The sequence below is a fragment of the Orbicella franksi genome, chromosome 1, assembly GCF_964199315.1.
Source record: "Orbicella franksi chromosome 1, jaOrbFran1.1, whole genome shotgun sequence".
Taxonomy (NCBI): Eukaryota; Metazoa; Cnidaria; class Anthozoa; order Scleractinia; family Merulinidae; genus Orbicella; species Orbicella franksi.
In genome coordinates this window covers 22,458,550-22,474,939 of record NC_138145.1, presented here as the reverse complement: position 1 = coordinate 22,474,939, position 16,390 = coordinate 22,458,550, and the positions used below count along the sequence as shown (strand labels likewise).

The window sequence follows — 16,390 nt, the reverse complement described above, 5'->3', positions numbered from 1 at the left end:
AGCAAGCTGCTCTTAATATCTGGCTGCAAACACTCAATTTTGGATCTCATTGGTGACCAGAGAATCACTATTTTGGGCCCTGAAATCATTGCAATAAGCAAATATTTAGTAATTAGCACATTAAAACAATGATACATGTAAATTAAAATCACAACAAGCTAAAACTACCGTATTTGACATTTTCCTAAGTAAATCTGTCCACTTTGAACAATGTTAAAGGATATGTAGATTTGAAAGATTTCCATGGAACTCAAGGGGACAGTGTAATGAATTGTGCATATGGTAAAACTGGTTTAAAACTTGAAATGTTTAGCCTGAATATTTCAAGTTTGTTTGACAAATTCAAAATGGTGATGAGTAGTGGAACTAGTGGAAACTAGCTGTGATGTGTGAACAAGAGGCAACTGCAATCAGGAAAAGGTGTTTGATGAATATGTGAAAGAAGAGTAAGCCTTCATAAGCTTTGTATCCAGCTGTCAGTCTTGAAAGCATTGTGAGTGAAAACTTGGATCAGTCCCTCACTGCCAATATGTAACCCCTGTCAGAATTGGTAAATAAGTCTCTTCACCTTTTATTTTGCTCCTCACTTGTTTCTGAAGGGTACTTTTTTTATCAGGAGGGCTTTTTAGTGCAGAGTGTACTATTGGGATGGTTATGAGAGCTGCCTGGCGCTAAGGCACTATGGCGCTATGGCACTATGGCACTAAGGTGTAAACTTTAATGTTTGTTTAATTAATTAATTTCAATTAATTAATTAGTCTAGAGGTAAGGAAGTGGTGGGGGTGAAGTGGGAAAGGTACATGTGTACTCTACGCAAAACACGTTCCATTGCCGTCAGGTAGGTATGAACATCGCAAAGCTATATATTTGTTTCAGGAAAACCCCTGCTCCCCTTGTGGTACCATTCTCTTTAGAACAAAAGTAATTTGCTCTAAACGCATGCGTAGATTTATTAGCATTCGTGGCTTCTATATGAGGTGGAGGATACATTGCACACAGAATCACACACAAATGTTGAGTGGTTTTCCTTATGGTAGAACTCAACATGTAAGACGCATGTGTTCTTACTAGCATCATTAGTGTTATACACTATCTTTCCACGCGGTATTTTATGTCATGTCATGTGACCAAGAACAGTAGTTATTTTTCAAGTAGCGCCAATTGTCCCTTTTTAATGCAAAAGTGAAACGTTACTGTGACTGCGTAGCTTTTAGAATTACACGCAGGTCCATTCAACAAATATCATCTGCTGTTTTCAATCTACAAAAGTGTGCTTGCCAGGGTTCAAATGTAGTGCTTCTCCTTAGCGGCTTGTTTATTTCTTGCCTTAATTGTGTCTGTAAGAGAGACCAAAAAGTTTCCAAGTTAGTGGCTTTAATACTCCACACATTGTAAATTTGTGACAAAAGAAACCAGGAAAGTGCTCAAATATTGCTGCAGACTCCATGGCACCTAATGAAAGGGCAAATTAATTTAATCAGTCTTTGAGGAGACTCATTCATATCGGCCAAGTAGCGCTGTTTATCTTCAATACTTTTCGTTGAAACGCTTCTCAGCCATCAATATTGTTGTGGGTTAATTTTGAATTCTTTTTTTGTTAACAGCAAAGGTGGCAACAGAAAAAGAAAGTGGTATTTCGCGACTATCTGATCATTAAATTAGTTCTTGTTCATCGGTAAAAATTTACATTTTTAGTGAAACAACATCGTTTCTGTTTAGTTTCTTCATCACTACATCAGATATTTAACTTTCTTTCATTTATCTCCAAAAAACAAGCACATCTTCTGCGTGTTTTGGGGAAAACAAGGGTTTCATATTATATGCCTTTGCGAGGAAAACAAAAGTATCAAGTTACAAAGTTGGCATGAAGAGCTAAATTGTCACGTTTGCTGCTTCAACGTATTATTGAATTTAATTGAATGAAAATCAACGTAAAACACCAGTAGTAATTAATTTGTACGTAATTTTTGGACCTTGAATGAAAATACAACCTTGAAACATACACACTGCAAAGGGGAAAAGCCCTAGCAGACTACCAAGGTAGTCCACTCTCGATTTCTATGCGTGATAGTTGACTCGGGCTGTGCCTTCGTCAACTATCAGGCGATAGAAATCTGGAGCTCATAATCTAATTGTTTAGAAGAGGGACTTTTGATACCTCTGTAATTTGCCATGTGCCAAGTGTGGTTTGTCTTGTTTCATTTCTATTGCAGAAATGTACGTTGTATCTCTTTTTAATTATTCACTCTGGAGGGAGAAGTCGGTGATCATGTTGATTACTTACATTCTATATTATGTTGCTGGGCTTGGTTGTTAAATTAAAACTGTGTTAAGTTATGTGGCTTATTATTACGGATCATATTTAGCTTTGTCGGGCATTGCCAGAGACTGCTGTCAGTAGTGTTACTTCAAGAATCTTAGAGTTATCCATTCAGAGTTGTCAGAGTTATGTTTCTTGCAACCTGAATCTGTTTGAGCTTTTCTTCTCTTGAGCTTGATGTTTAGGTTTGTACTTCCTTTGTTCGTTCTGGCACCACATGATGTAAATTTAGCTAAATCCAGATGTTCACGTCTGTTGACTTTTTTGTGTCATGTATACATTTGTAAATTGGTTACTTGGGACATTTTTTGCACCAATAAATTCTCATTCTTTCATGCCAATCATTTCAAGGGGGCAGTAGAGCATAAACAATGGTGTGACTATAGGCAGATTTTTTTCACCTTGCACTTCGCCCTCGTGGTCATGCTCCATGCCGGTGTATTGCGTTGTGCTCTCTGCCCTGCTAATCCACCTGTTCTGCAGGCTGCAGGTCATGTAGCTAAGTTTTAGGTTAGAGAAGGAGAGAGAGAGAGAGAGAGAGAGAGAGAGAGAGAGAGAGAGAGAGAGAGAGAGAGAGAGAGAGAGAGAGAGAGAGAGAGAGAGAGAGAGAGAGAGAGAGAGAGAGAGAGAGAGAGAGAGAGAGAGAGAGTCAAAGGATGAATTTGGGTATAATATTTACGTGTCTGGAAGTTAGAGAGGGCCTTTCAATTCAGTTGTAAAGAAAAAGTAAACATTTTTGAAGGGACGGGGGCAGTTGAATGATTACTGAATTCCTAACCATTGTGGCATTTCCAAAGCCCAGAAGGGGGTTTAGATGAAGATGGAAGGGCATGGATATTTTCTGGAATCTGCACCCATTGCATGTATCTTCATTATCCTAAGAATCTGCATTCATTGAGCTTTCAACTGGTGTATTGAACACAGAATTCTGCAACAATATTCAAGATTTCACACATGCATGGACTATGACACTCTCTTTATAATAAATCAGGGGTTTCATTAGGTGCCGGGCAGCAGGCAAATTGACCTGCTGTGAGGATGATTTTGCCAGCCTGGTTTGACCATCTACAGAAAAGGTTTTCTTCTGAAGAAGTTCAGTTGAAAGAATTTTGCCTGCCTGTGAAAACCAGTTGCCCTCCTGCTGTAAATTTTAATGTAACAAAATGCATTCATTCATTTGGTAATTATTTTATTAACACTTAAAAATTTTCATTTGTGGTAGGGTAAATTGCAACACATTTGACAAACCAGTTGATGCCAGAACTTGATAAAGAAATAAATGTAACCAAAGAGATTTATTTATTAATTGTCACTGTATATTTATTTTCCATCAGTGATCACATGTGATACATGTAGCTGACTACAGTACATAGCCCAACTGTGAAAACTTGCATCAACTTGCATGCAAATTTGATCTTGACCAAAGTGAGTGCAAGTCATCGCAGGTCAATGCAAGTGCACCCAATGCCTGGCCAAATGAAGTTGCAAGTAGTCCCAAGTTTTCAGCTTGCCTCTACTTGTGGGTTCGTCTGGCCAGGGCTTTACTTTTGGAATGTCTCTATTTTCAGCATTTTGTTAACGGCCATGAAATTTAATTGCTTCTTTCATAGGGGAATCATTACCTTAATTTAATTATTTTGTATAGGTCATAGTGACTACATGTATAATGTACATGTTTAATAAATCTCGCACGTAACTCAAATTATTCTTAATCCCGTGGTTATCGCCATTCTGTCACGTTAGTCTAGTACATGTACAGTGGAACCCCACCTTACTGTCACCTTGTTATTATGCCACATTCTTGTGTACGGGTGAAATGCCCATACATTTCTCTCATAGAAAAACCCTGTAAATGCGGCCAGCCCTTTAATACAGCTTACTGCCACATTTTGAAATCCCAACCTGTATAATCATTTACAATCTTACCCTGTTTAAATGGCCACTCAGCCAGTTATATAGTAAATGGTTTAAACCTGTGAGTATCAGTAGTTTGTATAGTGTGATTGTCTGAGTGAGGGTTATGTTCATCTTTCTGATCTAAATATTGTATGAAGTGATTGAAGTTTCAATGTTTTTAAATTCTATCTGCATTCCGTATTTTTATTAAAGAACAGTGGTTCAGAAGTGCAATTGTGATATTAATATCTGTTACTTCTGTTAAGACGTCATTCAATTTAGACCAGTCATGAAATTTGACCCTACCCCATTAATATGGTCAACTTGTTAACACTGCTAAATTTTCATGGCCCATTGGTGAGCGTATTAACGGGGTTCCACTGTAGGTTGCTGGTATCCATTTATAATCCTTGGTGAAGTAAGTTACTGTTTGAGTAAAGTGCTGTGTTCAAGATCATAACTCAAGGACTTTGGGAAGGCTTCTTAATCTGGGGACCATTTCACCTGGTGTTATGGCACTACACCATAAACATTTATACAGTATCTAAATTTTTCTATTTCTTCTTTTGAACAGCTGAAGACAAAATACCTGAGGACAAGACAGGAGGAGGATATTATCCACAAGCTTATTCTAGAATAATGATTTTTTTCTTTTTTGCAATCCAGGACCAGGTAAACACTTGTGTTCTTATGCAATGATCAAATCAAAACTTAACCTGGTTCCTTAAGGAGAATCGCCGAAGGGCATCCATACAGGGTACCCAAGTCATCGAATTCTACAGCAGAAACATAATTAAAATGCACCCCCTTTTTTTCCTTTTTAATTAATGCACTATTATTATAGGATCCAAACTAGTCAGGGAAGTTTTTGTTTTTCAAAATCAGGGAAAGTTCACCCGGAGAATAAGTAGAGAAAATGGAAAGGTTTCCTTTTGTACTTTACCTTTGGCATATAAAATAACTAGACCAAACTACTGAACTAACTCCATTTGAATTAAACCTATAGTACGACACACTTTCAGTAAGTGACCACCAAACTAACTACATGTAAGAACAGACACTACTCAACTTATACCAACAACTACTTGCCCCTACAGTAGTCACTATGGTATTTCTTGACCTCAACAGGACTCATATGATGTTCTTCAACCAGCCTCAACACAAACTTCACCACTGATTACTACCTATTACCTTGACAGGTTCTCAAAGCATCAGTCCTTTCACACTAGACAAACTACTCAGTGATACTTGTACACTTTTTTTTTTTGTGGTTGGCAACTTGACAGTTCTTCCTTTGGGCACCTCAGAATGGGACAATCACATACTATAATGACATCCTCAATCCCCCCTCCCCCCTCCCCCCCCCCCCCCCCACTCTCCAACCTTGTCATGATTCACTTTTATTTCCCAGGGTTGCCCAGGTTAAGGATTAGTTTTGAGTTGATCATTGTATTCACCAAGTTCTGCTTTTAATTTTGAAATACCACAGACATGTAAATAATTTGAAATGCTTTCATTGGCTCAGTCAGTAAATTAGTTTTGAAGTGGATAACATTTCATTTGGTTATATTTTATGTTTTTACTGTATTTCCTCCTCTAAACCCCTGTTGGACTTCCTGATTTTTGCCCATACATGTATGTACAAAGGGGAAGCTCTTTGGAAGAAAGGCTTAATAGTAATATCAAATATCAAAACTGCAATTTGTTTGTTGAAAAGGAGATTTGGAAAGACTTCCTTATTAGAATGGAGGCTTGATATAATCAATACTTCCAATTCAAAGTTCTGGGATTGTACAAAACAATCAGATTATCTGTATAAATTTATTGTTGACACCACTAGGAAATTCTGTCCTTTTGACCTCAACTGGAAGGGCTTAGAAATTTATGGCCAAAAGAGTGCTGAGCTGCTGTTTCACTGCTACACTGTAATATGATCACCCACCATATGGATCAAAACAGGAAAAAGAAAGAGGTTGGGGCTAATTATAAGGGATACTGGATAGAAGGAGTGGAAAGAGAATTCTGTCTTAAATTCATCATTTAACATGCCCCTCCCCCTTCCTTCTCCCCTTCCAAAAACATCAAGCAAACTGCAATTGTTCATTGTTGAAAAATTGTACTGGACAAGGGTTTGGGTTGGTGTCCTTATTCAGATGGGCCTGAGGATCAGTGGAAGAGATTGTTGTGTGATAATGTGAGAAATACGCATACATGTACCCCTGATTGGTTTCACATTCTAGACAACACCCTCCCATTTAGATCATTAGAATCAAAAATAGATTGGCATAGGAGTAATTAGGGGGAGGGGAGAAGCATACTACAACATGGCAACCTTGCCAGTTCATAGGTACATGTAACAAAGTACACCTGGGGGTATGTACATTGATTTGTATGCTTTCTTGCCTTCAGAAAAAAACTACAAAATGCAATTTGTTATAGTTGAAGGGTTGCAGATAAACTTTAAGGCAGGTTGTCTCAAGAAGGAATTCCATGGATGGTTCAATAAATCTTTGACACAGAGATAGAGAAAATTTCTTTTGGTGGGGAGGGCGGAGGTGGGGCTGGAAGTGGGGCTGGAGGGTATAATTCTGCTTTTATCCCTGATAGGGGTACTGAACAACAAGTAAAAATAAATGGGCAGGTTGGACTCTTTACAGAGGGAAGGGACCAACTGAGGAAATACAGTAATTTTTCACGGGAGTGAGAACACTTCTGAATGTAAATGACTTATCATTTCAGTCATTCTTGTTCTACATGTGCATGTATATTTTAAATATTTCTGCAGTCCAGTTGTAAAGAAAAGTTTCTTCCAAAACTTTCCTTTCTAGCTAGTGAAAAATGAAACTCAGCATCAGAAGTCAAGGGAGTTTTTTCAACGCCGTTCAGCCGTTTGACCTCATCCGTTCACAAATTTTCTTCAGCCATTCAGTCATTCAATGAATCCGTTTTGAACGGTTTGTAGACCCGTTTCTTATCCGCTCATTTGCCGTGCGTTCAGCCGTTCGAACGGATACCGCAAGGAACGTTTTCGCGTGAGAGGTCTCATACATGTACGTTTATTTGCGTCTTTTTGGAGTGACCGTCTCCTTCAACCATTTCAAAACAAGAAACAACAAGGGACTTCAGTTTGTAGTCCAATGAATTTTTTATTGACATGCTGAACAAAAACTCTGCTGTTGTGGTCACAGTGTCTTGATAAATTAATTGCTAAGAAAGTGAATACAATTCGGCAAATTGATAATTGAGTAACTGCTAAATTGAAGGCTCCTTATCAAAACATGTTAAAGACTGATTGATTTTAGCAGTGGTTGTTACAGTTGACAACTAGAATAAGATTATTGAGTAACTAATATTATTACTCTCTGAAAAGCCGTTTTACAAATTCTATGGCTTGCCTGTAATTTTTTTTGAAGAATTCTTTGTCTATGTTTATTCACATTATTATTCACATTCTTCTCTGAGGTGTTATCCACTTTCAATAAATTTATTTAGAATGCATGTTGTTGTTTGGGATGTCTGTAAGTTTTCATTTGACCTCTGTTTGGCTATGCATGTCTGTGGTATTTGTCGTTACTGTACAATGGCCCATTAGTACAAATATGACTTCACTATTCAGTTATTTATTAACACTTATCCCTTCAGCATGAGTTTGAAAACAATAGATTTTGCAAGTTACCCAAATCTGCAAAATACTTGGAAAATATGACGACTGGCAATGAAAAAGTTTGAAATATTTTGCTTTGTTCAATCTGTTAATGACCAGTTAAGTGCAATGTGCAAGTGTTGAAATGAAGTGTTGATGAAGTAAAAAAACAATAATAGTAACTGCACGTTAGTATTCAAACGTTCTACAGGGCAGGGGGGATGAGTGTTTTCAAGTTCCAAAATTTCATTTGTGTATCACCTCAATCAAAGAGACTTCGTTTCGATTTCTACTGAATTCCAATTACTTTGACAATAAGGCTTTATCAAAACGAATTATTGATCAGTAGAAAATGAAAATGGTGATTCCATTTTACTGTTCAGTGGTTTTATCGTTGGTTTTTTTAATGGAGTTCAAAACATTGCAAGTTTTGAAAAAGATTTATTTTTCATTTCTGCCAAACTCTCATTACTTTGACTATGCAGATTTATTACAATACATTATTGATGAATTTAGAAATCAAAATTGAAGTTTCACTGTGTGATTCAGATATTTTATTTCTTTTTAAAACTTAACTCTCAAAACTTTGTTTGAACTTTTGCTGAAGTGGTAAGTACAAAATAAATGTCAATTACCTGTTCTATTTATTACTCCCTTTGAAATTAGGCTATGAAGTCTTGGTTGTTTTATGGCCCAGAACTCGCGGAAAATCCATGAAAATAATGACACCCCATTTGAGTGTGTTTTAATTGAAGTCTCTTGACAAAACAATATGGGCCATTGTAAAGTTAGTGATATGAGGGTACAAGGAAATCTCTGCTGAAATGCAATGTTATAAAGCTCTCAGAACCACAAAGACGCACTACTTGAGGATATAGCTGTCTCTACATTTCGATACAATGTAATCTCGAAGTCATATTTACAGATTCTCTCGAAATATTGCAAAATTCTTTATTGTAAATTTACACTTACAGAGAAAAAATTTAAAAATGCACTTAATTTTCTTGAGGATTTAGCCTTCACTAAACTTGGACACAATTTAATTTGTAATTCATGTTAAAATATTTTCTTGAAATACTTGAAACTTCTTAAAATTATTTAAAAATTTACAATTACAAAGAAAGTTAAAAACATGCATTTAATTACCTTGAGGATGTAGCCGTCTCCAAAGTTGGATACTATTTTAATCTTTAATTCATGTTTTACAAAATTAATCGTCTTGAAATATTGCAAAATTCTTAAAATTATTTGGAAATTTGTTATCACAATTTTAAGTTGCATTAAATTATCCAGTGTTGTTTTTGTAATCCCGTGTTAGGTTTATAGTGCGTCTTTGTGTTTAATACCTCATCTCATTGCTCTATTTGTGAGGCACAAGATGTGCTTAGTTGCTCAGTTTGGAAAATGGCTTTTCCAGATTTTTTTTTTTTTTTCGGGACCAACGCTTTTGACGTCAACATTGGGCAAAAAAGTCATTGTCGCGTTCCGCGCGTTTTTAAGAAATTAGCATTTTCTTTTACATGCTGAATTTTTATCGCAAGGTTTGTTGTTTATTTGCAAGGAGCTACAGTGAGTTACAGGTTCATATGTCGCTAATTCGAGGTGATTTTCGATCGCCTATGCTTCAGCCTAATGGGAGTTTACAATGTTACGCATTCTTACGCCTGTGAATCGTCTATATCTCTGTAGCCAAATTATAGCGTGACATGCAAAGACTTGCGTCACGCTTACGTTGAAACGTTCTTTGACAGTTACGCAAAGTGTGAATAGGGAAGGGCCAACTTATTTTAAAGTCGACTTCTTGAGCAACTAAGTACAGTTTGCTACTCGCAAATACTACAGCGAAAACGCCATAGAAGTACAATGAGAGTTTTATGGCAGACTTTTTCAGTTTTAAGTAGTGGTTTTCTTAAAAGCAGAACTTGGTTTGTGGTCCTCTTATTCAGTGTAATCTCTTACGCAACAAATCTCTTAATGTTTTCGATGGCGGCGTGACAAATGCGTTGTATGAAACATTGGGTCGTGTATCATACCGTGTAACGGACAGAATTTATGCGAAACAGTTGCTACAGCGGTTGGAGAAAGTTGGAACTTAGTTCTACTTTCTGTAACCGTTGAAGCAACTTGTTTTGCAAACGTTTTGTCCATTGCGCGTTGTGTTACACGGCTCGATGTTTCAGTAACTTGTCACGCCGTTTTCGAGAAGATTTCGGGACAAGTTGCGTGACAGATTACACTGTATATCAGGATGTAGTCATGGATACAAGTGTTTACCTGGTTAGTTATGATGGATTGCTGGTAAAAACGACAACACAGAAAACTGTCTCTTTGTCTCTTTATTTGCGTTTTTATTGTATCAAAAAAATAATAAAAAAAAATCAAGCCGATCTTGTCCCTGCTTGTCGGGTTGTTTTCACTCTGCCCTGAGTTGAAGTGTTTCTTCTGTTCCTCATTAATATTCCAACTTTAGAATCCTGGTTTGTTTATCTACTCCGCCATTTTTGATGACGACACTTGACCACTTTAATGATATGGCCGTTTGCTCTCAAGTGGAGATGGCATAATGAGGGAGGTGAGAGTTTGCTCTCCATGCCTCCTCGGTTTCACTCAACTACGTCATAATACCACACCATTTGAATTGGAATTTTTATTAGCTTTGAGAGCCGTAAGTAATGCACGAAAAAATTAATGCCAAAATAATAAAATTTAAGATGCGTGTTCCAAGCACTGTATCTAGAAATTCTCGTTGGAGGGACAAGGAAAACAGGAGCGCTAAAGTACAAGTCATGTTTAGTAATTTCCATGGATGCCAAGAAAAGAATCCAACGCAAAAACTCATTGATCTGACTTGCCGACCAAACCTCCTGCCGACTGTCCTCCCACATACTTCACCAAAAGAACACAAGTCACTTGAAATTCTACGTCCAAGCTGATACAAGTTTAGGAATTTTCGCTTATGTTTATAAGATCAAAGTTAAAGCGATGAAAGATTAGTAATTTGTTTTCAGGTTTACGCGTGTTTTGCTAAAGTAAATAAATACTAATGCGAAAGCAAACGGGCGATTTTCGTCCGTTCACATCACCTAGAATTGCGTTAACTTTGTTTTGATACTTAATTTCAGTTATTTAAAATCGATCGAGTCTAATTTGTATAAAAAAATCCAAATATTTTTCGAAAGAATCGTAGTTTAAATATTCATAGTAAAATCGTCTTAAAGAAAGGCAAACACGGTGGAATTTTGAAATTTATTTGCGCTTTTATTATTGTTAATCTTGGCTTTGAATAACATTAAACAACGAAGGATCCTCGGAAACTCGGGGCAGTTAGTCGGAATAGTCGACGTAAACAGACGGCAAGATCGACCCGACGAAAGGTTTTTACCGCCCGGTTTACTTCGTCCCGTCACGATTAACTGCCGCTGCATCCCCGAGGATAACAACGAAGTTGAGCAAGTATTAGAAAAAGAAAAAAACTACAAAAAGCGTTTCCTAGGTTTAGTTTGATTAAAACATAAATATGAACAATTGGCCTACGAAATTAAAAAAAAAGCGAAATATATGCGTGGTCTTAGAAGTTCAATTTATAGTTTTGGAATGCAATATTGATAATTAGCTTACAGTTATGTACTTAGTCAAAAAATAAAGTTTCCGCGGTAAATCTCAGGTTTTGGAAATCAAAATGAGCAATTGGCCAAAGTTAAGTGAAAAAACAATTAAATACCAACTTCAAGATCAAGTAAGTTGAAGAAGGCAAGATAAACTCTAGACGTACAAAATTCATATACACAAAATGTTTACGAGGTTAGTTAAACGTTTTGGAAGTCAAAATGAACAATTGGCCTACGTTTTGAACTTTGATCACGGAAAATGTAACTTTATATTTAGTAGCTAAGATTAAAATTTTCCAAAAAGAAGCCTCCTTCATAGACGTTATTTGTATCGTCACGCAGCACTCCGGGAAGAAGTGTTGCGTGACAACTCAAGTAACGCCAGCGCAGGAGACTGCTTTTGAGTTCTTTTAGGTTAACTAATTCCTGGAGTTAATCAGAAAAAAAAGCCAAAGTTGTAACTCCTGATAATTTTAATTTATATTTTAAGCGGTTAATGTTCTTAATTTTTCTTTGACCTGTGAACTGATCGTGTTAATAAATTCTGTTCTTAAGATAATTGTGACTAATTTATTTTTATTCGACACCTAATTTTTTTTATCTTCAGAATTTAAACGAAGAGAAAATTATTATTTTTAATTAAGAAAAGCCCTAAACGAGAATCAGCTCTTTCAGAAGAATCCCAGATGACTAGCAGCTCAATCTAGTGTCGCTTGTGAAATTCCAGTCAAGCCAGATCAGTGACCTTCATTGTTCAAAACTAACCCCAACATCCTGGAAATGTACTACCCATGACCTGCACTAAAGCACTACTGTTTTACGTCCTCATCAACAGAAAAACTTTAGAAACACTCATTGAAAACAAACATCCTTCAGGGCAATTGGAATAAAGGTGTGGTTTTCTGACGTGGTCAAGTAAAGCCAAAAAGATATGAAAAGCAAACCCTCACCTTCCCCCATGATGCCTTCTCCACTTGAGAGCAAACGACCACACCATCAAAGTGTCCAAGTGCCTCCATCAAAGAGCGGAACAGATAAACTCACCAGGATTTCTCAGTCGGAATATTGCAGAAGAACGTCAGAAACACCGTCCTCAGAGCAAGTTTCCACAACCCTGCAGGGACATTGATCGGCTAGATTTAAATCTGACCATTTGTGTTGTGTGCGGGTGTATGGGCCATCTCAGTTCCTGAAAATAATCTAAAATATACTAAGTTCAGCGGAAAATATCGACTCCACAAAGAAAAAAACTAACAAGCTCATTAGCACAGTAAAAAAGAACTATTCACTATTCAAAATTATGCCCTAATTAGTTCTGCTATTGAATTGATACTTAAGTAGTAATAATACTGAGACATACTCAATCTGCCTTATTTAACACTTATTGGAGAGAAGTAGAATTAAAAAGCCCGATTCCCTAAGTGGTTTTGAACTACTGAAAACTACTGCATCGAAATCCTAACGAAAATAACCATAAGGGTTAATTTTCCCTCTATTGTACATGTACCATGATGCCAATATTATGCCTGACTAGGAACGCCCACTAGATCTGAAGGGTCTGTTCTACACCCCTTTTCTTCTGACTATCCCCACGTTTGGCCTATCTTTAACACGTTAGTGTCAATGCTAATGTGAAGACCTTGTGACACCAAAATTTGTAGTGTTTTCTTAGTTGAGTTAATTAGTAATTGCTTACTTCTGTGCTAATGAGCTTGCTGTGGCACCTTTAAACAAAGGAGGCAAAAAAATTATTTTAGAACAAAAAATTCGGTTTTTAAAACTGATCGAGTAAGACATAACAATTTTGTGTGACAATAAATGCATGTTAGTTATATAAATTTGTGAAATCCTACAGATTGGTATTGCATTGATTTCATAATTTCTTAATCCTACAATTGAATATACTTTAAATGCATTATTTTGGAAAAACGTAGCTCACAATTTTTTGTAATACTGATCGAGTAATAAATAGCAGTTTTGTATAACACTCAGTTAATTGAATAAATTTGTGAAAAGCCACAGATTAGTATTGCATTCAATTAATAATTTCTTAATCAGCCTATCGAATTTACTTGCATTACCACAAAAGAATAGTTTCAGGAAGCTTCCTTTGTTCAAAGGTGATAAAAAACAATACTATAGTTTCAAGCACCATCATGCTATTGATCTGAACTAAAAAAAACCTCAGCACTTGACAAAAATGAAAATATTGCTCACCCAAAGAAAATAATTGTGATCAGTGAGAACTGAAATAGGCAGTGATTTTAAAGCATGATGCACGTTTAAACTAAAAAAAAATATAATATCTATATATATATATATATTCTTGAATACAAGTTTCCTACTGAGCAGCTACTTTCCCAAAACAAGCTTATTTGGATTAAAAAATGTATTGTATTTTTTAAAGTAAATACAGGGAAAATTTTTCTCAAGAAAAGCAAATAACTTAGCATTCTGGCAACAGTATTTTAAGTACAACAAATATGTATATTTTTTTTCAAAATCAGACATAAAAATGAAGAGAGCCTTAAACGGTTTCTTATGTTGACGTTGGCAAAAGATATTGTTTTTCAACTCCAAACTAAATTTACCATTTCCGAGGAAAACCAATGGAAGTGAACAGATTTCACCATAGAGCTGCTCAATAGGAATCTTGCAAGAAGGAGAAACTAGGTTTTCATGAGCAAATAAGTGGCTTCTGTAAAATCAAATCTACTGTAATGATTATATCCTGCTGTCTGACTTCTTTTGTGGTACACCAAAATGCCGGTACATATATCAAAAAAAGAGTAACTTCAATTTATTTTCAGGAACTGAAATAACTTGTGGTTAGAACTCAATAGGAATATTTTTAGCTTTGCATTTAAGAGCATCCTAGAATTTAAATATGAGAATTTTTAATGAGCACTCAAAATGCCTGTACACGTACATGTAAGAAATAAATAAAATGGTAAATAAGTTTTGACTGTATTTTCTAGTAACGGAGGCTTTGGACAAACAATTAAGAACAAAAGTTAGCGATAATAATTTTGAATGACCTTTTGATGACTTATTCATCATTTTCAAATTCATAAAACTAAAAGTCAGATTCTTGGGAGTTCTTTATTGTGAAAGTCTTGTTGCATGTGATTAAAAACACTACAATGTGGAATATAGAGAGTGTTAATTAAGAACTAAATAGTTTTGCTTTGATTGAGTCAGATTGAGTGTTCAGTTTAGGTTTCTTTTCTTGGATAAAGAGCATTTCATAAATTATTTCTTATTAAAATATATTTTGGTTTATTTTCTGCATGGCTTTTTGAACTTTCATTGTCCGTTTCTGAATTCGACAATAACAATTGCAAAAACTTACGTTTTTAGGCAATTTTGAACAAAATGTCGGCTCTTTTTTGTTTTATGTCTGTACGCATGAAAATACAACAAGAATTACCGAACTTTTAATTCACAGAAACAGATTTTACCATAATTGAGATTCAGTTAATTTTTAGTCAGGATGATTGCTACTGGCATAATTCCCAGCCCTGATATAATGAATTGTATGGAAAATGTGACAAGCAAGCCACTTATTTGCAAATGAATGACACCCACACAACACACACACTGGTCAGTTCAATACTCTGTTTACCTGGGTACTAGTTACATGTGCATCAAAGTGGTATTGGAATACAATTTTAAAGATCTTCAAATTGCAACTAGATAAATTTAAAGGTTGGTAATTGCTATTTTATTTAGCTGCATATCCTGGGCTTTTCATCTTGACTATTAATTGAGTTATTGAGTGATTTTTTGATTGATTAAATTATTGGTTGATTGATTGATTGATTGATTGATTGATTGATTGACTTGGGAATTTCCCTTTACCTATGATTAAAAAAGAGATCTTTGAAAAAGAAAAAAATAAAACTTCTTCCTAGTTTGCTCATTGACTAAAATAACAGCTGCAAAGGAGACTGCAAAACCACATGTGCACATGTAACTAGGAAATGAACAGAGAGTAATAAATTGGTATTACATTGCAAACAAATTAATGTTTACCTCGAATAATCAAGGAATTTTTCATCTCAATTGGCCCACAGTAATGTGTCGCAAATTTTGTTAAATTGAAATTTGGAAATATTGGTTTTTCAGGAGTGAGGGAAACCGGAGTACCCGGAGAAAAACCCTCAGGGCAAGGTGCACCATGCCATCTCTGCTACTGGTAATTTGAAAATATTGGTTTTTCAGGAGTGAGGGGAACCGGAGTACCTGGAGAAAAACCCTCAGGGCAAGGTGCACCGTGCCATTTCTGCTACTGGTTATATCTCATATACCTTAATATATCTATAATTCATCTTCCGAAAGTTCATCTTCCAAGGCATCATCCACTGTCCTTGACCCACAGTTGTCAATCCTCAGTCCTCATTCCTCAGTCCCATCCTTGCTCCTTGATGTTCTGTCCAGGGTCCTCTGTCCTGGGTCCATGGTCCTTGATCTTGTGTGCTATGTCTCTAGCAACTTGCCTGCAAATCCAATATGTATGTAGTAAGCATTTGTACGGGACTTTTGCTAAACTTGCATAAAAAACAATGTGGAGATATTTTCTCTTAAAATTTTGCTTTAGGAGTCTTGAGAATTTCACAACCTCCTAAACAATTACCCAAACATTTCTACCCCACCAAATCAAACTAATTCCCTAAGCAATCAATCAATGTTCTTGCAGCAGAAAGATAGCCATGAGACTGCAGGCAATGATGTTCCTTGATGGGATGAATGATTCTGAACCAGACATTAACTCTGAAGCCAGAGACAAGAAATTCTGAATAATTCTAAGGAATATTAACCCAGGAATAAATTAGCTTGAAATGAGCAACTTAAAATGCTCTGAACTGGGTGAGTGGGGGAGGGGGCGTCTTAATGAAAGACTCTGCTCTGCTCATTAGTTGC

General features: G+C 36.1%; 2 long non-coding RNA genes across 4 annotated transcripts in view; one reads left to right on the top strand and one right to left on the bottom strand.

Moving 5' to 3' along the window:
* LOC145479104 (uncharacterized) overlaps window positions 1-5,575 on the top strand; it is an 8,493-nt gene extending 2,918 nt beyond the window's left edge. Inside the window, exons 3-4 of the long non-coding RNA XR_014048382.1 lie at window positions 3,655-3,745; window positions 4,791-5,575. This is a non-coding gene — a long non-coding RNA (uncharacterized LOC145479104). The remainder of the gene's footprint in view (window positions 1-3,654; window positions 3,746-4,790) is intronic.
* A 5-nt stretch (window positions 5,576-5,580) lies between these two features.
* The window catches only part of LOC145479076 (uncharacterized), a 20,825-nt gene continuing 10,015 nt past the window's right edge, over window positions 5,581-16,390 (bottom strand). For all 3 annotated transcript variants that reach the window (XR_014048374.1, XR_014048376.1, XR_014048375.1), the window contains one exon: window positions 5,581-15,966. This is a non-coding gene — a long non-coding RNA (uncharacterized LOC145479076). The remainder of the gene's footprint in view (window positions 15,967-16,390) is intronic.